Source organism: Rhineura floridana, chromosome 4 (assembly GCF_030035675.1).
Source record: "Rhineura floridana isolate rRhiFlo1 chromosome 4, rRhiFlo1.hap2, whole genome shotgun sequence".
Taxonomy (NCBI): domain Eukaryota; kingdom Metazoa; phylum Chordata; class Lepidosauria; order Squamata; family Rhineuridae; genus Rhineura; species Rhineura floridana.
In genome coordinates, this window is record NC_084483.1 from 24,048,286 (window position 1) to 24,074,195 (window position 25,910).

The 25,910-nt window shown below is 39.5% G+C and overlaps 1 long non-coding RNA gene across 1 annotated transcript in view; it reads right to left on the bottom strand.

Moving 5' to 3' along the window:
• Nucleotides 1-2,026: 2,026 nt before the first annotated feature.
• Nucleotides 2,027-25,910, bottom strand: part of LOC133382943 (uncharacterized) — a 54,206-nt gene continuing 30,322 nt past the window's right edge. The window contains exons 3-5 of the long non-coding RNA XR_009762125.1: nt 17,806-17,939; nt 16,691-16,763; nt 2,027-2,748 (exon numbers count right to left, since the gene is read on the bottom strand). This is a non-coding gene — a long non-coding RNA (uncharacterized LOC133382943). The remainder of the gene's footprint in view (nt 2,749-16,690; nt 16,764-17,805; nt 17,940-25,910) is intronic.

Sequence of the window (25,910 nt, forward strand, 5' to 3'; positions counted from 1 at the left end):
CTTCTACCAACTCCGGATGGTGGCCCAGCTACTCCCCTATTTTTAATTAATTTCAACAGTTATATAACAGAGTTATGAGAACTCTTGACAGAAAAAAAGTCCAAAAGGGGGTCTGGTTTTTCTCTCTCTCTTTTCTCTCTCTCGATTCTCTCCAAGTGTTTTGTGTATCACCATGAAAATTTAGAGGGTTGTTAAGGAAGCGGTTCTGATTTCAGGACTGTAAGTTTTGTAAGGTTTTGTTTTGAAATGAGCTTATGGGAAGCATCGGAATGGTATGGGGGTATTTTCAATTTAACATGTGAAAAAACATGCTGACTAGAGTATACAGCCACTTTTGTGGCTGTATAATAATAAATAAATACACTAAACTAAATTACCTAACTGCATCACTAATGCTGCTGAAAGGAGTTGTGACAAGATGGCAGTTGTTGTGATTGTACTATACTCTTTTTGGCACAGAAAATGATGTAACATAACTCATTTTCATCAGTTGTGTTCTTACTACTACACAGATGACATGCAAGAACGTAAAGGCTTTGTAAAGATCCTGATGGTACATTAATAGTTTCTCCAAATTATGCAAATGTAACCTGAAATTCTGGGCAGGCTTGTACAAGTTTCAATACAATTAAGGTGTTTTTTCAGTGACATCTACTCATTAGTGACAGACATCACAGCTAATAATTTTACTAAGGTCATAGGCTAGCAAAAAATCAAGCAAGCAGGCTACCTCATTTACCCCAGTCCAGATGATAACAGCCTCATCATTTTTAGGCCTGTGACCCAAGGACTGCATGGAATATTCAGTAGACATGGCTCCTCATTTAGAAGCTGATTTAAGGACTGGACCAAAGTATATTATCTTCCCATCTTCCTCAAGTCAGTAGGAAAGATGGGAGTTCTAGACAACCTGGGTGAGATATACAATTACTGTTTGTAGATTTGCAATCCTCTATATTGCCAACTTGGAGGAATTCTGTTACTCAAAGAGGTATCCATAACCATAGTTTTTGACCTACACTATGGGCAGCTTTGCTTCTCAAGGCTTATATGAATTCATGGCAATAGCATTCTGTCCTTATATTTTAAAACAATCTCTCAAAAACTGAGAAATTCTGCCCATGCTCAGAGCACTTCAAGACATTTTTTTAAGAAAAACTTGTATTTTCCGAGGGTGTGTGTGTGTGATGCTCTCTATACATTCTCAGAGGCAGTCAGATCAAGGTGTCAAAGGTTTTTAAAACAAATGTTGACAAACCGTTTGGATTGGCCATTTAGAGAGGCTAATTGAGATTTACTTTCTGTAGACTTCATTAACTGCTTCGATGGGGAGGTTTATATTCGAATGGTGATTGGAAATTAGGAATGAAAATTCAAATATTTTTCTGGTATTAAAAAAAATCAAGTCTTTCTTCATGAAGACATGTAGCACACAGTAAAGCAGTAATAACACACAAAATTCCAAAGGCTGTTGGCTTACTCGCAGAAGGATGTCTTTCTCTGTTTTCTGTCTCGCTCTTCAGTGACATTTTAGTGCCCAATGCAGAAAATTCAAAGAGCACTGCCCTGGTGTTATTGTGATTTATTTTTTAAAAGCAGAATAACTGAGAATTTGCTGGCCTTTAATTGCCAACCCCCCCAAAAATATGTTGCCTGATGATGGCTACCCCATAAATATGCCAAGGTTGCATTTGTTGTAGCAGTAAAGATCTGTTATCTAAAGGAGGATTTCTGCTCCTTGAAATCTTATGAATCCTTCAAATTCCTCCTGTTTGAAGAAATGCAGATAGATATCCAATTTGCTTCTTCCTCTGCTTTTCTAACCCATAAAATTAAAGAAGATAATGACCCAGATTTACAGCAAGCTGTCAGGAAGCAGGTGAGGGACCAAATAAATTGTCATCCCACCATCACATTATACAGCTGCAGTGCATAAACTCTCATTACATTCAGTGGGAGTTGCTCACATTCAGCTGTTGCATATGCTTCCTGCAGGATGGACAGAGCTAAATATGGATCTCCAGGTCTCCACAACAGGAAGTGAAGGAAAGCCCAACTTCACAGAGAAATGAGTGATGAAGTGAAAGAGGATTATATCATAACAACAGGGATGGTTGGATTTCAAAATCAGCTGTTTATAAGTTCATGGCTGAGAACAAGGTCATTCAGTACAAACCAGTTAGACAACTTCAAAATGAGCTTTCAAAAGACTGTTCTAGATTAAGTTTTTTCATATAATTTTTCATATCTCTCTCTCTCTCTCTCTCTCTCTCAGTAAAGTTTGGTATGTGCAATTTAAATCCAGCAGGAAAACAATTGCAGAAACACAACAGCAGGAATCATTTCATAAAAGCACTTATCCACCTGGCACACATATAATGACATCGGAAATTTCAACAGTGACATACATTTTTGGACATCAATGTTAAGATCTATCACAATATGTTTGGGATACACAATAAATACGTGAAAAGAAGGAAAACATGGACTTCTTTCACTAGCTTTCTTAGTAACTTTTTAAAAAAAGGTCCTTGGACCTTTTTTTCTTAAATTATTCAGTGTTATCTTAAGGAGTATAATAGTGTGAAAATTGGGGGTGGGTGGGAGAGACAACTTGACCACGGAACTAGGGATCCAGCAAAAATGGAAACAAGAGTGGAAATTGCTGGTGTTCGCTTATTCATCCCATATCCAGAACAGCAATCAATCCAGCGAATATGATCAGTATTTGCTCTTGTTGCTTTCACTCTGCAAAACAATACATAATTGATTGTTTCCCCCTCATTTGCACTGTTCCCTTTGCAATGAAATGAACAGTGTGGAATAATGTAATTTACATAAATAATTATGTTAATTACATAAATTTAGTAATTTTGCCACAGCAGAGAGTGAAATAAGTAAGTTTTTGGCAGAAGACAAACCACAGTGGAATGGAAACAGTGCTCCCTGCAACAAATACAGGGCAGAATTGAAAATGATGCTTTTCTTTCATCCCTACCAGAGACACCTGGGTTTACATTTCTTGTCAGCCATGAAGATCACTGAGCTGACCTTGTCATTTTTTATTTCTTAGCTTGGGGTAGCCAACATGATGTCCTCCATATGTTGTGGCCTACAAATCCCTGACTATTAGGCATGTAGGACAAGTTGATAGGAGTTGTAGTCGAACACCACCACTATCCCTGACATAGCCTATTTTATAGGCTGTTATGAGGACAAAATGGAATTAACTCCTGAGCTCCTTGGTGTGATACAAATGAGAACACATGTGAGCAATACATTAAAAAAACAAACTTTGTACCATCAGTGAGTGGATTAATGATAAACCATTAATCTCTTACTTTGTGTAAATAAAATGTTTGTTGTTATGTGCCTTCAAGTTGATAACGACTTATGGCGACCCTTTGAATCGGTGACCTCCAAGAGCATCTGCCATGAACCACCCTATTCAGATCTTCTAAGTTCAGGTCTGTGGCTTCCTTTATGAAATCAATCCATCTCTTGTTTGGTCTTCCTCTTTTTCTGCTCCCTTCTGTTGTTCCCAGCATTATTGTCTTTTCTAGTGAACCATGTCTTCTCATGATGTGTCCAAAGTATGATAACCTCAGTTTCATCATTTTAGCTTCTAGTGATAGTTCTGGTTTAATTTGTTCTAACACCCAATTATTGGTCTTTTTCTCAGTCCATGGTATGAGTAAGGCTCTCCTCCAACACCACATTTCAAATTAGTTGATTTTTCTCTTATCTGCTTTTTTCACTGTCCACCTTTCACATCCATACATAAAGATTGGGAATACCATGGTCTGAATGATCCTGACTTTGGTGTTCAGTGATACATCTTTGCATTTGAGGACCTTTTCTAGTTCTCTCATAGCTGCCCTCCCCACTCCTAGCCTTTTTCTGATTTCTTGACTATTGTCTCCATTTACATTAATGACTGTGCCAAGGACTGATAACCCTTGACAAGTTCAATGTCCTCATTGTCAACTTTAAAGTTGCATAAATCTTCTGTTGACATTACTTTAGTCTTTTTGACGTTCAGCTGTAGTCCTGCTTTTGTGCTTTCCTCTTTAACTTTCATCAGCATTCGTTTTAAATCATTACTGGTTTCTGCTAGTAGTATGGTATTGTCTGCATATCTTAAATTATTGATATTTCTCCCTCTAATTTTCACACCTCCATCTTGGTATAATCCTGCTTTCTGTATGATATGTTCTACGTATAGATTAAATAAATAGGGTGATAAAATACACCCGTCTCACACCCTTTCCAATTGGGAACCAATTGGTTTCTCCATATTCTGTCCTTACAGTAGCCTCTTGTCCAGAGTATGGGTTGCGCATCAGGACAATCAGATGGCACCCCCATTTCTTTTAAAGCACTCCATAGTTTTTCATGATCTACACAATAAAAGGCTTTGCTGTAATCTATAAAGCACAGGGTGATTTTCTTCTGAAATTCCTTGGTCCATTCTATTATCCAACATATGTTTGCAATATGATTTCTGGTGCCTCTTCCCTTTCTAAATCCAGCTTGGACATTTGGCATTTCTCACTCCATATATATATCATATACCATTTATATGGTAAGAGCCTTTGTTGTAGAATCTTGAGCATAAATCTTGAATAAAATGTAAATATATAAAAAAGAAGTTGATGTGTTTATATTTTTTTGGTAGGTTTTTCTGTTTCTATGACTATGGGTTAGTTTTAGTGTACATTTCCTGGCTTGCTAAACCACAAGCTGGGAACCAGTTTGGGGGACCATACAGCCCCTGCCTCCCACTGTCCCTTCCTCAGCACACTGATCTAGGTTAGCTTAAACTACAGCTCCCTGTTATGTCCAAAACCAGAAACAGAGGTTTAATGTTCGTTTATTAACCAGAACTTAAACCCTGTACAAATTATGGTTTCAAATCCTGGTTAGTAAGCTGACATTAAATCACAGCTCCCCATTTCAGACATAACAGAGAGCTGTAGTTTGAACAAACCATAATCAGCTGACAGATGGAGGGAGGAGGCACAAGGAGAAGGGAAGACACGGCCTCAATGCATTTTCCTGGCTGCTAAACTATGGTTAAACTCTAGCAAGCTGGGAAATGTACATCTGAATCAGACTAACAGTAAGTATACAAGGATATTCCTATGAGGATCCTCTCCTGTTTACTGCAGAGAAAAAGATGAGGATGATGCCCTCAGAAACAAAAGTTATGTTTACACAGTCTCAAAGAAAAATTTCTCACATTATCACATTGTTCCCAGAAAGGCTAGGTCAACAATGAGCCAAAATCTCAAAATGAGCACTGATTATATTGGTGCTTAGAAACTCTAGCTCTTCTCACTTGTCTGAAACAATCAACTACATGTAGAATACAAATGTTCTCCCGATAAAAGATAAAACTTTAAAATATGTTTATACCTGTTTGACTGACTTTGCTTCTGCTATGAACCCTGAGAACTGTAGTTTGGTAATGACGCTAATAATATTTACATATGTGCACACAAGCACAGAAAGAAACCCCCTTCCCAGAATTCCCTAGTAAGAAGGAATGGGTGCTTAAACACTTTAAAACAGTAAAACAGGGATGTGCTGAAATGATTTTTTTAATAAGGTAAAATGAATGGCACTGAGTGATGTATATATAATTTGGCTATTTGTCTTCACTTTCTCAAAACTACCTGGGTTTTAGATTTGTCAGAGTATAATTTTAATTCATTCAGCTTCCATTGTTACAGAAACACATGAATGAGTGAGGCACAGAGGGAGAGGGGAGACCCTGATGTCATCCTGAGCCTTGGCTCAGAATGACTGCTTTCCAGGAAGATCTGAGATTGCCATGTAATTCGCAAATTTCTGCTGCATATTTAGGCTCAGGGCACCTCTTTCCAGTTGTACAGATCTGAATGGCAAATGGCTGCCTTCTTAAATCACAAAAAGATTTGGCAAAAGTGAACACACAAATATAATGGTTAGGGATCTCTCTCTGCAATAGTCCGCATTACTATTTAGTTTCATTATCATTTTTGCAGAAAGGATGCAAGGTGTGTCCAATGACTGCAGGATCTGTAAAATGTTAAAGGACTTAAAAACAAAAGACATCATTTGGTGGTTAGCTATTGTGGGCCAGGTTTGTAAAAAGTGTGTTTATCTCTTAGGCAAAATTGCCTGAAAATAACTTGAGTATGTTGGATGGAAGATCTGTCTTTTTTTTCTTTTTTCTTTTGTAGTGGGTAGAAGAGATGTTCAGCCAGACTTTATGTGAGCCTGTCTCACACTTTAGGTTTGGTTCATGAAAGACTTGGATGCAGTTCATTGTGTCCATCAAAGACTATACTTCATGCTGCAATACAAAGGACTTCTGCAAAAGGTAAAGCCCTGTTGAATTTATTATTAAGGACTAGTGTCTGAGGAAGATTGTGCTAAATGAAACACAATGCTTAAGTTTGTGCTAAATGAAACAATGTATATCTATTTTTCTTGCTTGTCGTATATGTTTCTCTGAGTATCTATGTCTCTTCCTTTTCTGGATGTTTACATATAGGGTTCTCAACTATAATACTTGAGCATTTTCCAAACACGTAAAAATTAAAGATCTAGCTGAAAGTGAGCACTTTTAGTCACATTAATTCCAGCGAAAGATTTAAGCATGTGTTTAAATCTCCCTCATTAAAATCAGTGTGCTTAAATTTGGTATAGATTTTACAGATCTTTGGGTTGGGGAATTGTACATTGGATAATTTAAGATGATGGGTGGGCGCAGCAGATGGGAGCTGAGCAATGCAGAAAAAAAAATGTGCAGCATCATGGGCATCGGCAGCATCATGCCAAGGGTCTCCTTAACTCTGGTGCTGGCCCTTTTCCTGATTACAACTGAACAGGGTCAATCATTTGTTGCCTCATTTTTGGCATGAATAGGGGGAAAATGAATAATTGACTTACATATATGTTGGCTTTCAATTCTTATGGGGTAATGCCTATGCTATTTATATTAGTATTGTTCCATTGGTTCGTCATGGAACATGCAAGTGTTGTATGAACTCTCCTTATGTAATAAATAATACTTTGAAGTTATATAGGCGTTTTGGGTGTCCAAGATGCTTCACCCACATAATCTCACTAATCTTTGCAAAATTAATGTGTTATTCCTATGTTGCAGAAAAAGAACTAAGGCTGAGGGACAGTGGCTGAGAGACTTTGTGGCTGAGGTGAAATTTGAGTTGTGTATTTACTGGCTCACAATTCTGTCTCTTAGTGTATATCCTGCACCACAACTTCATTACTGAACACTGCCACTTTATTCTCTTCAAAAAATTTGTCACAATTCTTGAGAAGAAAAAAAGATTAGACCCAAGTTAAAATTTCCAAAGAATATGAAATTATGAGGAGGAAGGAAGTATAATTTCTGCTGTGCCCATTTCTGTGCTCTTTCAGCGCTCTTCTTGTGCTGAAACATGCTATATGAATTGAATGCAGAGCATAGCAATGCTATTATTTAAAAAAAACTATGTTCACTTTGCTAGCAACTATAATTGGGAAATCTGTATTTGAAATGTGATTGATTAACCCGACCCTCCCTATCTTATATTTGTGCATTGGGTTCTTTCCTATGTCTGTCATACATAATTTGCCCTTGCTACTTTCTGCACAGCTCTCCAAACAAATGAGAACATTTTGAATCTGCAGCCTGTTTTTTGCCAGAAAGTTGGAGAGGTTGGATAGCACTGTAAAAACAGGGTACTGTAGCCAGTCTGCCAGGTGAACATCCAAAGTTGTCCCAGCTCTGTTAAGAACAGGTCTAATCCAAATGCTTCACAAACTAAGACTGCATTGCTCTACTCAACTAACATCAACAATTACATCAGAAAGAATGTGTTTACCTTGGTTCTTTGCCACAGAAACTGCACCCAAAATGATGCTGAACATATGTCTGCCAGTGCTGTTTATGGGGACAATGTTACAGATGGTTTCATCACTCCTTGCTTTTTAATAACTAGACAGTAAAATACTGTTATTGTGAAGAACATTCATTTTATGGAATTGTTTTTGTTTATCATTCATTAATTGTGCTGCAGATTTCTTTGTGGGCAAACTGAAATAAATATAGGCTAGTAATGTGAAACTGTAATTTTAACTCTATATTTCAGAGGCACACTCACTGAGACATCATCACCATCATCATTCATTAGTATGCAGCTTTTCCATGGTAAGCCATGGTCAAGCAGCTCACAACATCAAAAGCTTTACATAACGTATTTCACTAACAATTACAAGACATAACCAAATTTAAATAGCTATAAACAATAGGCTAATGAAAACATCTCACATCAATAAATATACAATGAAATTAAACAATCCACTGATAATAAGGTCTAACAATAAAAACACAAGAACATAATCCAGATAACCAGAAATATTATACATCTCCAAAGTTAAATCTTGACCCCAACAACAACCCCCCAAACAACACTCCATCCTGAGGCACCTTGAGCAGCAGAAAAGCTTTTGTAGCTGAAGCCAGTGAGGGTCCTGTCCTGACAGGTGGAAATAGAGCCACACAGAGCAGGGACCACATCTTGCAGGACTCACATGGAGATGGACAGATGTCGCTGGTTTTTATGACTACACTAGACTGAGGTCACATTCACACCATATTTTTCCACTATTATTCCACTTCATGGCTCCCCCAAAATAATCCTGGGGACTGCAGTTTGTGAAGAGTGCTGAGAGTTGTTAAGAGACCCCTATCCCCCTCACAGAGCTGCAACCCCAGAGTTCTCTGGGAAGAGGGACTGTCTGTTAAACCACTTTGGGAATTGGAACTCTATGAAAGAAATCATCTTACCCCTTATATACCCAGTCGATCACTGTGCTCTACAGGTGAGGGCCTCCAGCAGATACCATCTTATCAGGAGGTCCTCTCCGCACAATATAGGAAGTTGACCTTTAGTGTTGTGGCACCGACACTTTGGAATTCCCTCCCCTTAAATATTAGACAGGCACCATCTCTGTTATCTTTTTGGCACCTATTGAAGACCTTTCTCTTTCAACAAGCTGTAATGGGAAGATCCAGATAATGGCTTAAAATATGCATATAATGTGTTTAAATCATTTACACATGCTTAGATTTGCTTAGAAGATGTTTAATACTTATTGAACTAGTGTATACAGTTTGCTTTAGGCACAAGAGCCAACAGTAAAAGAGGAGTAGTTTGAAATTGCCCTCCTTTGGAGAAAAAGCATTTTGAAAAAGGCAAGCAGCTCATCTACCCATTTCTCCCTCTCCAGGAAGTCTGGGCATACAGCCAAGATAGCAGATTCCAAATAAACAAGTTTGCATTGGACCATAAACAATGAAGAGAACAGTAAAATACCTTAGTAGGGTTTTCTGAATGGCCGGCAGTAACCTGGCCAATTCACCTATGAATTGATATGAATCTCTGAGAATATCTATGTTTATAAAACAGGAATCTATGAGAACAGAAAGGTGTTTGTTTGTAAGACTGTCCCATGAGAATGTTTATGACAAATTTGTGGGAATAAATTCATGAGAAAAGACCATGGGAACACACCTTCCTATAGAAAAGCAAGTGTATAAAAAGCCAGGTTTCATAGCCCTCAGGGCATCTCAGCTGTGCTAGAGTGGGGGGGGGGTCAAAGAAAGAGGAGAATCATCCATCTATTCCATCCATAACAACTGATGGGTGATATATCATGACATGTATTCCTATATTCTTTGTACTTTGGCTCCATGATACAACTTAAGAGTTTAACGCAGTCCTTTAACTATTGTAAGTTGTTTTAATTAAGATGTGCCCTCAGAGTTTTATACTTTGATGTTAAACAGATATCCAGCAATTTCTTTTGTGCAGATAGATATATATATATATTTCTGTTTTCTGTTTCTGCAATGATGGCTAAGGCCACCTAAAATGCATTTTATTAGTTGTAGTGTACAAGATATGAATAAATAGCATATAAAGACTGTTCTGCTGTCTGAAATCCGACTCCCAAATAGAAAATTTCTGGTACCTCCCAAGACTCAAGAATTCCTGAGTTGGGTCTCCTACTCTCCGCCTACACTAGACAACTGCTGTTGATAACCTGTGAGCTTAACATTTGACATATAAGGACTCTGTGTAGATAGAGGAGGGGAAGAGAGAAAGCAAGAACCCTCAACCCTATGCATACAATGGCAAGGGGGTAGTCTTGCCGGTAACAAAGCCTTTTAAGTAGAGCCTTATCCCAGTCTGCGTCTGTGTTGGAATTGTTTTTTTAAATATGTTTTAAGGTTTTTTAAAGATATTTTAAAAATGTTTTGTTTTAATATGTTTTAAAGTCTTTTGTTTTAAGATGTTTTAAAGTGCTTTTAATGTTTTTGTTTGCTGCCTTGGGCTCCTTCCTTGGCAGGAAGGGTGGGATATAAAATAAATAAATAAATAAAAATGAGGAGAATAGGAGTTTCCTAACAACTCTCAGTACTCTTCACAAATTACACTTCCCAGAACTTCCCACAAGCCATGCCTGTTTACAATGGATTAATAGTAGAATAAATGTATGGTGTGAATGTGGCCTAAGCAGCTTCAGAAGCACCTCTGTAGGTTACAATCAGATTACTCCAATTCTAATGAAGTCAAGGACAGTACTCTAGAATAGCAGCAATATTTTCTAGTGCATCAGATCTGATTTGTGATTGCCATACACCAGAATGTCTTGGATCAGCTGTGATTTCATGCTGGTGTGTATGCATAAGGCCCCTGAATCAAGTAAAACAAATTTTATTTTATTTTTTACTCATCCTCAGTGAACTCATTGAAAGAATTGATCCAGACAGTCAAATGTGAGAGGGAAAATGTTCAGTTAAGCCAGACTCCTGGTGTAGGCTCATACAACATCATTTCAGTCTAGAAAGTTCCTCATGATTGCCAAGAAAATTAAACTGAAATATTGCAGGGCTCCTATTTGTCTAAGTACAGCACTCTAGATTGAGAAACGGTTCCTGTTTTAGAACAAAATCATCTCATCTAAATTTACTCAACTGAATTTTAAAAGTAAGGAAAATACAGTCATTTAAAACTTTAGATCATTGATGGGGGAACCTGTGGCCCTCCAGAAACTGCTGAACTGCAAAAAGTAATAGTATATATAGAACAGCACACAGCACTATTGCTCCACTCTTGCCTGCTCACTATCACTGCATATCTGCTTCATGGCAAGAGTAGGATAGGTACTCTTTGCAGCTTTCTGGTAATTTACAAATCAAAAATTAAAATTACAGCCTCCACATGTAACAGGCATCCAGAAAAGGAAGTGATTAAAATTAATCTCTCAGCCAAATTTCAACTCTTAAAATGAATACATTTCTTGATTCTTTAATAAAAACAGGTGGGGGAAGGAAGAGGAAAGGGAAGAGAGAAGGTACAGAGTAGAATATAACAGCAATCACAAATGTCTTTTGGCTCACAGTCCCTCCACCAGTTGTGTCTCAAAAACAATGCAATGACCAATCAAATTTCACCTTTAGCAGTCCATAGCCAACTGGATAGGCCTTTTAGTACACTGGCACTAGGAAGACCTATACCATTCTATGCCCTCTGCTTCTGCTGTGGCATATATTTAGCCAAAAGGCCCTTCTCCAACAAGACCTTTGGGGGGCAAGGAAAGGATAGGCCAGTGGCAGCAGGACCCTTTGCCAATCATACTATATTGGCCTTTTAAGCCTAGTTGTAGAGATTGATTCAGGCCCCAGCTATAACATTTTCCCTGACAGGCTAAAGAGCCAGGCTTGCCAGGGGTAAGGTGTAACAGTAGCTGTGTGTCAAGACTACGGCTGCAGCTCAAAGGAACTGGAATGTTACCATCAAGCTTAAAATATAACTAATGGTTTATAAAGGCAGGCAGGCATGGGGATTTAAGCTTCTCGAGATTTGTGGGTAAGGGTGGGGATTTCCAGTCCAACAGATTTCATTTCACCTAAACATACAGGCATGTCAGAGCTTATGTTAAAAAAAAAAACTCCATGCAAACATCCCATTCAGGAAATGGGAATTTCCCATTACTCACTGCTAGAAAAGGCTACGTTTCATATCAGACCCATAATCTGTGAGCAGTTGAGAAGCAGGTATTAGGCGTTCTAAGTGGAATAGCGAAGAATTAGAGAAGAACATTAATGGCTTTTAGGGAGTGGAGAGGTTGGTCAAACAAATACATTCAGATGCTTGAAGGAAGCCTCCTACAAAAGTATTTAAGAAATCAGTATTCCATGTGTGTCACTCAGAAAATTGACTTACTTAAGAAGGTATGTGTTGTGGAAACAGCAGAATAATCTGAAGCAGGCCAATGCTTAACAATAAACTATTTACATAGAACAGTCTAGAAGATCTAAAGCAAAAAAGTAGGCTATTGAAATAATATAACAAAACGTATCCCATTCCATTTGTCTCTTGGGCCTAGCTCTATCTTTGAAATGGTCAAAGCAGCATTGTTCACTTCCTGAAAGCAGTGTGTACTAGAGATGGGATCTGTTAGCCAGTGCTGGTTCAAAAGCATCCAGTTGACCTAACGGGCCATTATCGATTCAAATTTGTTCTTTGTCAACTAGCCGCTGCTTTTATCTGTTTTTTCCCTCAAAAATATTGGTATTAATATCGATAATTTGGTACACTGTTGCATCCTAGTGCTATAAAACTATTGTAAAGGATAAGGCTGTAAAATGCATTAAGACACAACAGTATTCACCAACTTTGTTGTCCTGTTTAGAACCATCTGTGGACAGTTTGAAAGCACGTGTATGTGGTGTAACTATTAACCCTTTAACTGTTGATAGGATGGTCTGGTGTCCAACGTTACAAAATATAGTTCTCTCATCGAAGGACTGTCAGAGGTCAGTCCCCTATTTGAAGAGTTGTCTAGTCTGTTCTTTTATAGATAAAGAGCCCTAAGATGGGACAGCAGGCACCTTAAAGTGGCCCATCAACAGTTACACATAGGAAGTAGACTCATAGTCTTCCCCACTATGGTAAGATGTGCATTTCTATTTAAATGATAGGAATTATTTCTAAATTTTCATCTATACAGATAAATTAGCATATACAGATTTTATTCAAATTGGTGTCCCCCTTTTTTGTGATACATTTCCTCTTTTTTGGTGATGCATAAGTGGCCACCCTAGTTATAAGGCCATGGCTGTATCATGTGTTTCAGCAGGGACTTCAAAGCTATTAACATGGTTCTTCGTACACTCAGGGCATCCAATAGATTAAAAGTAAAAAGTCACTTGGATTTGTTAGTGCATATGAGAAAGATTAATGGATCATCTGGGAACTCAACGGAAGAAACCTAAGGAGTTTGTTTAGTACCCTGGGAATCCTTTAAGACAAAGCACACTTTTTCTATTCAACTTAACTTCCTCTAGGCATTTCGCTAAGTATCATTCCCTGAAACAGCAAACTTGGGTGGTCAAATGGCTATTGGTTTGGATGCAAAAATGGGTTCACCCCAAAATGGCTTCTACATACTTGGAGAACTTTCTAGATACTCAGAATTATATACATTTGTATATGAAAAAGGGTGCTTTAAAAAACCCCAAAATAGCGTAACAAAGACACTGTTGCAGTGAAACCAAAAGCTGTCCTCTACCCCTAATACTTGTTGACACAGCTCTCAGTGACAGGAAGCCACTAATAGGGGAGGGTTACACAAAGATGCAATGCACCTTTCAGGAGTTGTCCTAACCTATGTAAGAGCCCTTATATTCAATGGTGTCTTGTAAACTGAAAAACAATCAGCAGTTGCTGGTTGATCCTCAGTAACCATTATTTTGTTCCACTATTAATTTTAGACAAATTCATTTATGTTTCTGAACAATCCCATAAAGTACCAAGAATCCTTTTGTTAATGATCCAAACATTTCATGGCTTTCTAATCTGTGCAGTTCTCATCTGTTAATACCAACAAGAGCTTTAGCACTGGCGTCAGTAGAGTGTAGACCGCAGCCCCCCAATTTCTGTTCCTTTTGAAGTAAATGAAGTCATCTTGTTGGATGGCATTTCTTATGTCTCCCACTTCAACACCCTGGGAACCCAGTGTGATTAAGCACTCAGCGCTTTCACCTACAGTCCTAGTTGCCTAAATTAACAGCCAACCCTAATGACCCTTAAGGGAGGCCACAGTCCACTGGTTATAAAGGGTAAACAAACATTATTGTGGGGAATCAATGGGAATAGTGAGCACTAAGCATGCAAGGGAATTAGGAAAAACAAATAAGAGTATTAAGCAACCTTCTCCACACAAAGGCCCAAGGACCTCAGCAGCAACAAACAACAAAACCAGCCAATGTTCCCCAGTGCACCTCTACAACTCTAAACTCAAATGTTCTAGGAGTAATGGCAACTTATTCTGGTTATTTCCAAGCCAATTGGCAGGCCAACCATTCTTATGTTTCGCAAATGCTCTTGAACAAATTTGGAAAGCAATTCGTTTGTTCACAATTCTGGACAGTTTTTGAGCAGCATGGCCTGGCAAATGCTAGGATTTATTTATATTTTGTATTTATTTAGCAGTTTTCTAAGTGCTTAAAACATTTTGCATCCTGATAACTCTGAATGGTAGGCCAGTGTTATGATCACCATATTATGGATTGGAATGGAAGGGATGAGACTGAGAAAATGGAGGCTGGCATAAGGCCACCCAGCCATTTCATGGGTAAAGCTGAAATCTGAGCCGCAGAGATTCAACTCACTGCCTATGCCCTTAAAACATTATGGGTTGTATCCAGCTAAGTCATCCTCAGAATATATCCACTAAAATCAATGGAATTAAGTTGGCCATTGATTTCAACTCTGCGCATGACTTAGTTGGATTCAACCCTATATTACACCAATTCTTTACTAGTAAGTACAGGCACAGGGGATGAACTTGGATCATTCCTGAAAGTACTTGGTGAGCTCTGAGCTTTGTTAGCAAAATGTCAGAAATTGAAGCTTCATTAGCACATTTGCCAATTTGCCTTTGTAATAGTCAGTTATCTACCATAAACAATATAAATTTAGGGTGAAATACGAACCCTACTTTGGCATTCAAATTACTCATGTGTAAATAGTCATGCAAGGAGCAGGGGTGTGCTGCCAAGCCCCACTGCTTCTGATGCATCACATTCATTCAGTATACAGCCTTCCACAAGTCTGAGGTCAAAAGTCTGAAGCTGGGAGCCTCTTCCACAGTGCACAGTCAGGGTTCTAAATTGCATGGGGAGCATCCATGAGTATAAAAGGGGCCTTGGAGGACATGAAGGGGATGTCTGAGGGTACTGTGGTACCTACGGGCAACACATTGGGAACCCAGTCTTAAAGGCACTTGGTTAGCAATTAGATTTATCAATACATGTCCAATTGTTCCAATGTTTCCCACCTAAAGCATTAAAAAAGGTAAAGGTGTCCCCACACTTGTAGTGTGAGTCATTTCCGACTCTTAGGGTGACGTCTTGCGACATTTACTAGGCAGACCGTATATATGGGGTGGTTTTGTCAGTTCCTTCCCTGGCCTTTCTTTACCCCCCAGTGTATGCCGGGTACTCATTTTACTGACCATGGATGGATGGAAGGCTGAGTGGACTTCGACCCCTTTTACCAGAGATTCGACTTCCTCCTTCCGTTGGAGTTGAACTCCGGCCGTGAGCTTAATAACTCTCAGGGTCCCCTCCAGCCATGTGATTCTATGGCTGTAAGACTGGAGTCTGGAAAAGATCAGTTTATTTTGTCAAGTAAATAGTTAGGGCACCTCTAGGTTTCTGGGGGCCCTCGGGCACAGGGTATCAGTGGGCTGTTGTCCCCTCCCTTTCCTCCTCAAACCACATTCCTCCTCCCTTGTGGCCCCTCTCCTTTCAAAGAAAACGACTCTTTACCAATATTGCAACCCCCTGTTATAAAATAAAAATACAAAATTTTGATTTATTTTAATTTGTTGGGGTAAATTTGCTTATTTTGTAGGCCTCAGCTCCTAAGAATTTATTCTGGTTTACCATGTTAATAATAGACAGATTGTATTGAATCAGGGCCTGGGATGTTCCACAAAATGTACTGAGAAATAGTTCTCATTTTTCACTGTTCCTGTTGGCTTCTCTACTTTAACCATCATAAATGTACAAGTTCCCAAGTTAAAGAGACATATGATAACTAGGACCTCCTGCCAGACCTGGTTTCAAATCCCTGCTCAGTCATGAAGCTCGCTGGGTGGCCTTGGGCCTGTAACTGTCTCTCAGTCTAACCTACCTCACAGAGGTGTTAAGAGGATAAAATCCGGAGAGGAAGAACCATCTTTGAGTTCCTTATAGAAAAAGGAAGATATCAATGAAAATAATAATAGAAGCTTCCCAGCTAGAACTGGGGTGGTGGGGTGGTGGGGGGGGAGGAGAGAGAGAGGGAATTCATATACCAAAGCCCCAGGAGAGACCTGAACAATGGAAGTTTGCCTGTAAAAGGAGAGGGAAGCTCTTAACTCACACACACTCTCTCTCTCTCTCTCTATTTGATCAGTGAGGCAAAGGGAACACATCAATGAGGCAATAGTTATTATGTAATTAAGGCTGCAATCCAATGCATTTACCTGGGAGTAAGTCCCATTGAACCCAATGGAGCTTACTTCTGAGTAGACATTACTGGATTGCAGCCTAAGAAACCCAGGAAAGCCTTCTTACCTTCCTTCCAAGCTTCACAGCACACTCTTTGGTTGCAGTTCTAAAGCTCTTCTGAATTCAACAGGGCTTACTTCTGAGCAATTAGAATAGACATAGTTAGTCTCTTTTCCAACGCCTTCCTCCTCTCAGCATTGTCTTGCTTCTGCTGCTACAGGCCAGTAAGCACCGCCTCTCCTCCCATGCCTGAAACTCAGGACGGGCGGGGCAGTTCCTTAGCAATCATCCTGGTGCTTCTCTTTCCCAGCAGCGGCACAGCTGAGCAGGACAGACCCTGTTGTTGTAGAGCTGGTGGGGCTTGCCTGCAACACCACCCACTGATTCCCTCCTCTGCTGCTGGCCTGCGCTTATCCCAGGAGGACCTCCTGGGGCCCTGTGTGAGATCCTGGTCCCTCAGGCCAGTGCCCTACCTGGCCATGTGCTAGCAACGGGCCTGTAAACAGTCCTGACCAGGTCTATTTAATTTCTCCTTTGCTTTGCAAGCTAGAGGCAATATGTTGCCAGAGAAACTAAACAGCTGAAGTCACTTCAGGAAGGTGATAACCAGTGTGGCAAAAGAAGGCATGTTTTTCTGGACCCTTCCCCTGGTGGGAGGTGATGTCATTGAGGTGTCTATGTGTGTGCAAGGGAATTATAGACTGATAATTTTGGAGTCACACGGAGGCTGAGTTTTAGACTCCAGAAGCTAACAGCATTTGGGGAGGCAGAGCTAGCTCATTCTTCCTAGAAACCTGATGAGAAAGCAGCAAACTTTGGGAGCATCTCTTGGAATTCAGCACTATTGCCACCTATACTGATTCTGTATATATGTATAAATAAAACCACATATCACAAAAAGGCCACCTCCAATGACATTCCAAGTGAGCAAAACATTGAGGAAATAGTCTTCCCCAGTTCATGTAGCATTCAAGAAAATAAGGCAAACCTTTTTAGGGAATAATATTTGATTCATCTAAAGAAGAAATGGTAGGGCTGTGGATGCCCCATGCTTTTTGAATAATGCTGAGCATCACTGTACTGAAATCTGAAATTTACATTCCACAACAAAAAAGGAATATAGATAGGAATAAGGATGAACCATTATGCCATTTTCCATACCAATATATACCCATACTCACAATTGGTCTACACATTATCTTTACCAGGTGACAAAGGTCAAATGCCTTTCTCTTGAATGCAGTTACACTGCCACCATGATATGCAGAGTGTCCACTCCCACAGTTCTTATTAGTCACATGGAGAGTTTCTGTACCTGTGCAAATAAGCCACAAAGAATGGCTAGTGTTAGCGTGCAAACTTTACACACCACAAAGAAGAACCATGATTAGATTATTTAAATATTTATAGTTTGCCTTTCTGCATCACTGTGAGCACCCAAGATGGCTAACAACAATTTAAAGACAACTAGGGTTGCCAGGTTCAGGGCCTGAGACTGATCCTGTATCTTTAGAAGAGAAAGTCAGCCAAGTGCAGGTGTTCTTGAAACTCTGTAATGGGAAAAACCACAAGGTGGAATTCTCCCTTCCCCCTGCACAACTTTTAAAGATACAGAAGACCTCTTAGCTGCCAGGCCCAGCCTCCAAGAGGTCTTCTGTATCTTTCAAAGTTGTGCAGGGGGAAGGGAGAATTCCACCTTGTGGTTTTTCCCATTACAAGTGTTGCAAGAACACCTGCACTTGGCTGACTTTCTCTTCTCATAAAGATACAGGATCAGTCTCAGGCCCTGAACCTGGCAACCCTAAAGACAATAGTTTTATTTCATATTGTTTCATATGCACATATAAGCTGAAACATGCAGTCATGCAAGGTCCTGCTAAAGTAAATAATTTGATTTTTGTTTACAGATAAGACAGTCAAACTGGGCCCTTAATTAAACAATGATACCGTTAAAAGGCAATCACTGCAATTTACAGTATTTAAGGGTTCAGATTTCATTTTCTTGGGAAGGGAAGTATAATAATGAGATTTAGGGTCTGCAATCCTCATTCCAGTGCAATTTGCTATTTAGAATTTGCTGTATATATTAATTTATTAACCACTGTTTACATTTAAAATAACCCTTTTGGAAAAGTGCTGTATGATATATCACTATTTATCAAGGTTCATTCAATTATTTTTTCCCATGGAAATCATAGGTTGAGAGCTGAAGCAACTGGAACTTCATCAATTCAGCACCCTACTTCAAGACAGGGTATTTTACAGGGGTCTGACTAGCCACAAAATTTGCCTTGTATCTGTTATCTGTAACTTTAGGAAGTAGCCCTGTCTGTTTCAGAGCTGCTCTGTGTCTTTCCAACTCATTATCTGGGACCAAATTAGACTGGTTAAAAAGGAAGCTCTGTTTTGCCCCATTCACTGTAATGGGGAATATAACAATGGTGACATATTTTTTCTTTTCACAGAATTGGATGCATGTTGCTGGTATGGTCACCCCTGTGAAGGGGATGAAGCCTGTTAAATTTAAGAATGATAGCTGCAGTGGTTCTCCCACAAAGGCAGACTGGTGTTTTGGGGTGGGTACAATAGAAATCATAGGAGGTGGAGAGTGAAAAAAAGAACATAGATCCCCCGGAAAGAATGTCATGGTGGAAGTGTCGCCTTCCCAGCAAGGACTCTGTTATCCCAAGGATCTCTCTCTCTCTCTCTCTCTCTCTCTCTCTCTCTCTCTCTCTCGTGTGTGTGTGTGTGTGTGTGTGTGTGTGTTGGCGGTAGGGTTACCAGGACTCCGGTTTTCGGCTGGAGTCTTCAGTTTTTTGGGGGCCCTCTGCCTCTCTGGCTAGTGCCCCTTAATCTCCGGACTCTCAGCTTCAATTTTTTTAAAAAAAGTTTCTAGGTGGTCTGGTTCCCGAGATATACACCAAAACATCAACCACCCTCGGCACGACTGTTAAATCTGTTTTACAGAACAGCTCCTCGCTCTAACTACAACTCCCATCAGCCCAATCCAGTGGCCATGCTGGCTGGGGCTGATGGGAGTTGTAGTTTAAAAAAGTAACTTGTTCAAGCTCCTGCTCTAACCCCGCCCTTTCAGGATTGTAGCCAATAAATGAAGCCAGGTTGTGACTTCTTGATCCAGGCATGCCTAAGCTTAATTTCAACGTCAGAAAATGGAGGCTTTCAGATTTTGCAGTTTGTGTAAGTAATATGGCTTAAAGGTTTTTTTCCCTCTTCTGTGCAAGAGTCAGACCATGGGCTATGAAATATGAAAGTATTTAACCCAATACTCCATTAGGACTTACTTTTGAGTAGACATGGTTAGGATTATATGGGGTGTATTTTTACACACCTCTGTGTGTGTGTGTGTGTGTGTCCTTTCCAACAACCCTGTGAGGTAGGGTTGGTGATTGGAAACCAAGGCAGCTCACAATAATAAATAAATACCTTTAAAAACAATAACCATAAAACAAATATAAACAGTTGCAAAACAGCTTAAAGTGGCATGATTCCAAATTCTCGGTTGGGTGAATGTTTATTTATTTATTTTTATTTATTTATTATTTGATGTATACCCCACCCTTCCTCCCAGCAGGAGCTCAAGGCGGCAAACAAAAGCACTAAAAACACTTTAAAAATCATAAAAACAGACTTTAAAATATATTAAAACAAAACATCTTTAAAAACATTTTTAAAAGCTTTAAAAACTTTTTTTAAAAGAAAAGGTTTAAAAACACATTAAAAAGCAATTCTAACACAGACACAGACTGGGATAAGGTCTCAACTTAAAAGGCTTGTTAAAAGAACAAGTTCCTTATCACTTGAGAGTACAGTTTTCCCTGGTTAAGTAAGCCCTACTGAATACATTGGGACTTGCTTCTGAGTAAACAAACAAAGGATTGCACTATAAATATCTTTACAGGTTGTATAAATAATAAACATATTTGATAGTCATGCTTATATAAATATTTTGTTATACTGTGTCCCAATAAGTATCCGATTTCACACTATGCTTGTACAATACTTGCTCTACATTTTAAGTATGCCTTGGGGTGGTCATGGTTCTCCATTGTTTTCATCCTGAGGGGCAGATAGGCTGAGAGATGGTGAGTAGCCCATGGTCACCCACTACAGTTTATAGCTCATTTCAATTTTGAAAAATTAATTAAAACAATTTATATGCAGGCAAAATTTATTAAGTGGATTCACACAATACGTTTAAAGCACATCCAACTCGCATTTAAAGTGCACAACATCCCCTAAAGAATCCTGGGAAGTGTCGTTTCCCCCTCACAGTTATAGTTCTCACCACTCTTAACAAACTGTAGTTCCCATGATTCTGTGGTGGGATTCATGTGCTTCAAATGGGTGTTGAATGTGCTTTAAATGAATGGTGTGGATCTGCCCTAGGTATGATGTGCATTCAAGAGTGAATTGAAAAGAACAATTTTAAAAGATACTTCTTACTCTTACTCATTTCTCAGACCTCTTTCTGAAGTGAAGGGTCAAATCTGTAAAGAAGTTTGGAGCAGCCACGTTAAAAGATAAGGGCAGGGCATTCCAGGCAGGGGGTTGCCAGCCCTGCTTGGATATGGATGACTTTGTAGAGGATCCCTAGTCAAGGTTTACCAACAGCACAATCCAAACTATATCTATTAGAAGTCAGTCTTGTTGAGTTCTACGGGGCTTAATCCCTTAGTAAGTGTGTTTAGAATTACAGCCTTCAGGAGCATCCATCTTTACTCCCCAGAGCTCCCATCTAACATCTCCACAACACTAAGCTCCTTTGTCCCTACAGTGACCTTCTGATGACTGGACTCGCCTGACGGCACTTAACCCTTCTTGCTGAAAGCAAGTAGGCTAGATTAAATGTTCCCTACCCAGGCTCCATCTTTTAGCTAAGATTTCTATCTTAATTTCCAATCAGATTTTTTTTATTGTATGCTCCAAGCAACTGTGATTGATGCTTCATGTATCATGCTTAATGACATCACTAGGGCCCACCCTGTGACATTACTAGGGCCCGCCCCTCAAATCTCAGGTTTTGGGTTGCTTCTGACCTGGCAACCCTAGTTGGCAGGGTTTTTTTTAATATGTACTTACTTTGAATACAGCATTTTTTCCCTGGAAGAAAGCTCTCTCTCCATTGATTTGCATGGGGCAGTGGGTGGTAATAAGAAAAACAAGCACTGTCTATAGTCCCCCCTCCATATCACTGTGATTAGACTTCCCTGGGGAAATAATTCACTGTGATTAAAAACTAGATCTCTCAATCAAAATCCCCTCACCTCTCTACCCCTATTTCTGGTAAACTTAGGGTGTTTCCCTAATTGGCTTGGTTTTGCTTTTTTTATTATTAATGCAGCTGTTGCGTTAAATATGCAGCCTTTTTGCAGCACCCAAATCCACAGAGTGATTCAGGACTTAAGTAGTCTCTTGTCCAGAGTATAGGTTGCGCACTAGGCCAATCAGATGCAATGGCACGACCATTTCTTTTAAAGCATTCCATAGTTTTTTATGATCTACACAATCAAAGGCTTTGCTGTAATCTATAAAGCACAGGGTGATTTCCATCTGAAATTCCTTGCTCCGTTCCATTATCCAACGTATGTTTGCGATATGATCTCTGGTGCCTCTTCACTTTCTAAATCCAGCTTGGACGTCTGGCATTTCTCACTCCATATATGGTAAGAGCCTTTATTGTAGAATCTTGAACATTACTTTACTTGCATGGGATATTAAGGCAATAGTTCAATAATTACTGCATTCCCTGGGATCCTCTTTCTTTGGAATTGGGATGTATATGGAACACTTCCAGTCTGTAGGCCATTGTTTAGTTTTCCATATTTGTTGACAGATGTTTGTCAACTTTTGGACAGATTCAGTCTCAGTAGCTTGTAGCAACTCTGTTGGTATGCCATCTGTTCCTGTTGACTTGTTTCTTCCAAGTATTTGAAGAGCAGCTTTCACCTCACATTCTAAAATTTCTGGTTCTTCATCATACGGTTCCACCGTGAATGAATCTGTCATCCGGGCATCTCTCTTACAGAGTTCTTCAGTGTATTGCTTCCATCTTCCTTTTATTTTATCTCAGCCAGTCAGTGTGTTCCCCTGTTGATTATTCAACATCCCTACTCGTGGTTTAAATTTCCCTTTCATTTCTCTAATGTTTTGGAATAGGGCTCTTGTTCTACCCATTTTGTTGTCCTCTTCTATTTCTATACAATAACCATTGTAATAGTTCTCTTTGTCCCTACATTTTAGTTGCTGTATAGTTGCATTTAGGGTTCTGACCGTGTTTCTATCTCCTTTTGCTTTTGCTTTCCTTCTCTCTTTAACAATGTTAAGAGTTTCATCAGTCATCCATTGAGATCCTTCCCTCTTTTTAACTAGAGGTATTATCTTTTTGCATTCTTCCCTGATAATGTCTCTGACTTCACTCCAAAGTTCTTCTGGTTCTCTGTTTTAACTAAGTTTAAAGTCTCAAATCTGTTCCTTATTTGATCTTTATATTCTTCTGGGATGTTATTTAAATTGGATTTTAGCATTACGATTGCTTTGTTGTTGTTCTTTAGCTTTACTCTGATTTTCGATATGACCAGTTCATGATCTGTACCACAGTCTGCTTCTGGTCTTTTCGCAGAGAGTATGGAACTTCTCCATCTTTTGCTACCAATTATATAATCAATTTGATTCCTATATTGACCATTTGGTGATGTCCACGTGTACAGTCCTCTTTTCGGTTGCTCAAAAAATATGTTCACAAGAAATTATTGGCTTCACAGAATTCAATAAGTCTTTCTCCTGCTTCATTTCTATCTCCTAAGCTCCATTTTCCCACAATTCCTAGTTCTTCTCTGTTCCCTACTTTTGCATCCAGTCCCCCATGATTATCAGCACATCTTGTTTTGGTGTGTGATCAATTTCTTCCTATGCTTCTGCGAAAAAATTGTCGTTGGAGTGTAGACTTGGATGATGGTTATGTTAATCTTTTTCCTGTTAAATCTCACTGATATCATCGCTCAGACCTTGCGTTATAGCTCTTAATTGTTTTTGCTACATCACTTCTCACTATTGAAGCAACCCCATTTCTTCTTAATTCCTCATTTCCTGCATAAAATATTTTGTAGTTGCCCAATGGAAAATGTCCCATTCCTGTCCATTTTAATTCACTCACACCAAGTATTGTAATGTTGATACGTTCCATTTCTTGCTTGACAATTTCTAACTTTCCCTGCTTCATGCATCTCACATTCCATGTTCCTATTGTGTGTGTTGTACAACTCTGGACTCTCCTTTTGCATCTGTGCGCATCAGCCTCTGGGCCCCCTGTTGGCTTAGACTCAGCTGCATCATTAGTCACAGCACTACTCGTACTTGTCCTTGGGTCTTCCCCAGTAGCTCCTTGAGTGCCTTCTGACCTGGGGGTCTCATCATCCAGCGCTATCTCATGTTGCATTTTGGATACTCTGTTGCTAGGGTTTTCGTGGTAAGAGGTATTCAGAGGTGGTTTACCATTGCCTTCCTCTGAGTTTGGATGCATCTTAGTCTGGCGTCTCAGCTTTGACCATTCCGCCATGGGTGCCCCTGCTGGGAGTCTAGCCTCTTGGTCTAGACTCCTGACAGCATTGCTCTCAGCTTCTTCAACACTCTCAAACCCCCTCACCACGTTAAGGTGTGCATCCTAGAGGGGGGAATTACCCCTACATGCCTCATAATCCAGGATATACACAGAGCCAATATTACTCCTAATATTTCATACTCAACCATCCCTTCATGTTACATTAAAACTTATACATAATCTTTAGAGACCCTGATTATCAGTATTTTTGACCTACAGATATTGGGGATGGCCTTAGCTCAGTGCAGAGGACATACTTTTTATGCAGAAGATTCCAGGTTCAATCCCTGGCATCTCCTAGTAGGGCTGGGAAAGACTCTTGCCTCGAACACTGGAGAGCCACTGCCAGTTAGTGCTGAGCTGAAAATAATGGGCTAGACAGACTAATGGCCTGACTCGGTATAAGGCTGCTTCCCGTGTTCCAATGTAATACACAGACATTTCAGTACTGAAAGTACTCTGGATGAACAAATCTCATATACATCAAACCTGATAATTCTAATAATTGTACAGGGTTGTCTTTGCCTTACATAACTGGTTACAGTGTCCATTGTTCTACAACACTTTTCCCTCTGAAAGAAACTTGCACAGTTACAGCTGACTTTGCTTGAGAAGTCATGTGCAATAGTCATGGGATTTTATCTTGATGCAACATCATAAGTGCTTCAGAGTCATTTCTACACAGAAATAAGTACCGCTGAGTTAAATGGGACTTACTCCCAAGTAAGTGTGTATAGGGTTGGAGCCTGATAGGTTGACAAAAGAAGGTGCTGATCCTACTTTGAGAGACAGGAAGACCAAAATAAGATGAGAGTATAGTATACATCAAGATACAGTGTCATTCCTTGTGTGTCCTTCATGTCTATTGGAAGTTCCTGGAGAACAGGATGGGCAAATCTCTTGGTTTTGGTTTATCTCAATTTCTAATTTTTCCATTCTTAAGTTCACTTATCTCCATTAGTTTGCAGGAATATTTTTAAGTTCTCATGAAAATTCATCAGCATTTTAGTGTGAATATCTCTTAATATATACATGTTTGTATGCGAGTTTGCCTAATATAATGCATTTTGTATGTTATATTCACTAATATATGCACACTTTATCCAAATATATACATTTTTGTACACATTGCTTGGCAGGAGAACTACATTGCAAAATTTGAAGAAGTGCGAATTTTGGTTTCATTTCATGTACTGTTTTGGAAAGTGCAAATTAGGTAGATTTGCCTTTAAATGTGACAAATCAAATTTCTCCCCCATCCCTACTGGAGAAAGACCTACAAAGCTTGCACAACTGGAGGTATACAGCACAACATGGAGACCTGGCCCAAGCAAATAACTCATCCCATGGCAGACAAGTGATATGAAGAGCAATCCCCACACCTGGAGCCCTATGCTGGTGTCATTAGCTCCTGGGTACATCAACACAGAAGTAGCTCCACTCTGACATCTAGGCTCTCTCATGTCATGCATACAGTGTGGGCATCTATGGGAAGAAGGCCTTTGTACATATAGTTGCCCGCATGAAGTCTTTCACAGGATGAGGGACACCAATTGTTCAGGATTCAAGATTCCACAGAAGCCTTTATATATCAGTGAAAGCTCTCTCCCTACAGATATTTGTGCTATACTTGCAGACATTCTGGGAGAGTCTAGATGGAGTATGTGA